Genomic DNA, 2634 nt, shown 5'->3' on the forward strand with positions numbered 1-2634 from the left:
GAGTTAATTCCCATTAGGTTAGACTCCGCCTCTCTCTCCCAAAGGTAAAGCAAGTTTTTTTCAGGCATCACTGCAAAGAGCAGCTGGAATTCCCATCCCCTCTGACAAGCTGTGAGGAGAAGTTGTTTCTCAGATGTGAGTCGGAAGACAGGGAATAAGTCAATCAGCCTTCGTGGTCAGAAGGTAAATTTGCAACTTGGGCCAAATACAATTGAAACAGCTGGATAAGAAACTGTTTGCTCTCCCCTTGCTCAGCCCCCCTTCTCCCCTTCCTTTCTCAGGCTTCCTGCCCTTTCATCTGACAGCTCAGAGAAGCTGTTTTCTTCCCAAAGGCAAACTGGTTCATTTTTACTTCCTCAAGTCTGTTGTTTGCACAGAGGCTAAGAGGAATCGGGGCTGGATTCCCGTTTCGTGTTGACACGGTGTGAAGACCTAAGAGTTAAATGCTGGTTAGTTTCCCCAGGAGAGTTGGTAACTTGAGGAGAGGAAGTCCGTGTCTCTGGGAGTGGAGGGAAGGATTTTGTTCTGACCTGTCTATAGAAATAAAAGTGGATCGGGTTTGCTGATGTGCTGGGTTGACTTCTTAGACTTGCCAAAATTGGGGTTACAGTACTGAAATGGGGTGCTTGGGTTAAACTGAAATGCAGATGTTGAAGTGAGTTGGACTGGAAGTAAAAGATTGCATTTGCTCAGTAAATATTTGAGTTCCTACTGTGTGCCAAAGCATGATGATTTCCAGAAAAACCTGAAATAGTTTAGCTATAAATCCATTCTTGAAAGGAACACTGGGCCAAATAATTCTGTTTCGTGGTAGGAAACAAAGCAGAAATAAGTCTCATGGTGAGGAGAAATCACTGAGATACTGGTTAGGGGAGAAAGGGAAGAGGAATAATGTTCTCCTTCTTGAGTGACTCTGAGTCTTCTCTATTACTTAATGGGACGATATTGTCTTCTCTAGTAGATGGGAGAATTACCTATCCTGGTGTTAGGATAACAGCACAGATGATACTTCACTTGAACTCGGTGTTCCATCATCTTCATTTTATAGAGGAAACTCGAACTCATAGGTTTTAAGTGAGCCTTTCAAGTTCATCTAACTTGTAAGGGGCAGACCCTATCCCAGATCTGGATTCCAAAATCTGGACTCTTGTCCATGAAGATGCTATTTCTCAATCATTAGTTTCCATCAGAATCAACTGAGGATTTTTGAAAAATGCAAATTCCATAGATTCTAATTCAATGAATCCTAAAAGGAGGTTGTAGTCTACATTTTGGACAAGTACTGATGGTGATTCTGATGCAGAGGTGTTAGGGGACCCCATTTGAAAAACACTCTTCACATGCCAGGCTGCCTGTCATGTCTGCTGAAGTAGGAGAAGCATTCAGTGCACCTTCTTCCTACACTGGCTAGATTCATTGAATGGAGGAGGTCAGCTGTGGTGGCATTTTATTCATTACTGGAGGTCATGGGTAGAGGGAGTACTGGGCAACAATAGTAGGGCTGGGGCTGTTAACTTAAGGTTGTAGGGAAATGCTTTACCAGCTAATCCATTGATAGAACTTAACGGTGTCTTGCCAGAGCAGGCTGGTTGGAGTAGTTCCTAACCCATGGAGGGTGAGAGATAGGTCTCTTAGCCGACCAATTGAACACTAAATGTGGTGGCACTGGTCCAGGCAAAATAAGACCTGGGGTGAAGATCTCTGATTGATACCCCACTTTCCAAAGCAAAAGACAGACAGGGAGCTCAATGAGCAGTATTTTATTTTATTTTTACAAAGAAGGGAGAAGCTCATATAAAATTTAGGGAAATCATTCCAATTTCCACCTTTCTAATCTCAGACTCAGGAGACTCAGGAGAAAGGGAATAGCCCAGGACATAACATGGAGGTTCTTTTTATGGGCTTTCCCTGTCTCTCCATGGCCAACGTGATTATTTAGAATTGACCTTCTAGGTTATTGATGACTCGGTTGGTCCTCTCTTGGCACTAACTCCCTGGCTTCCTGCCTCCCAATATCTTACCTCCTGGTGAACATCTTCACCTCAGGATGGAGAAATGCAAATAAATGAACAAACAAACCCAACACAGCTACTTTTGCTAGTCTTTCTACCCCAGATTAAAAGAGGATGGGAGGAGGGAGAAGACTTAGAAAGACAATCCACAAGCAAGAAATCTGAGGATTTGAAAGACAAGATTTAGACCTAAAGTGAGGTCTTTATAAGCATAGAGTAGAATGGTGGTTGCCAGGGGCTGGAGGAAGGGGGAATGTGGAGCTGTTTCTCAGTAGGCATAAAGTTTCAGTTACACAAGGTGAAAAACTTCTAGAGATATTCTGTACAGCTTTGTGCCTGTGGTTAACAGTATGGTGTTGTGCACTTCAAAACTACATTGCAAGGACAGACCTTAGGTTAAGTTTTCTTCACACACACAAACTCACAAAACAATACAAGGAACTGGTTTTTTCCATTTGTTTATTTATTTTTAATTGGAGGATAATTGCTTTACAATGTTGTGTTGGTTTCTGCTGTACAACAACATGAATCAGCTATAAGTATACATGTCTCCTCCCTCTCCAGACTCCCTCCTACCGCCACCCCATCCCACCCCTTTATGTTGTCACAGAGCACTGGGTTG

The 2634-nt window shown here is 42.9% G+C and overlaps 1 protein-coding gene across 1 annotated transcript in view; it reads left to right on the top strand.

The window, feature by feature from the left end:
- Positions 1 to 89: 89 nt before the first annotated feature.
- The window catches only part of LHFPL1 (lipoma HMGIC fusion partner-like 1), a gene marked incomplete at its 3' end in the record, with an annotated part of 10945 nt that continues 8400 nt past the window's right edge, over positions 90 to 2634 (top strand). Inside the window, exon 1 of the mRNA XM_010850336.1 lies at positions 90 to 183. The remainder of the gene's footprint in view (positions 184 to 2634) is intronic.

The sequence above is a fragment of the Bison bison genome, unplaced genomic scaffold, assembly GCF_000754665.1.
Source record: "Bison bison bison isolate TAMUID 2011002044 unplaced genomic scaffold, Bison_UMD1.0 scf7180017851248, whole genome shotgun sequence".
NCBI classification, from domain to species: domain Eukaryota; kingdom Metazoa; phylum Chordata; class Mammalia; order Artiodactyla; family Bovidae; genus Bison; species Bison bison.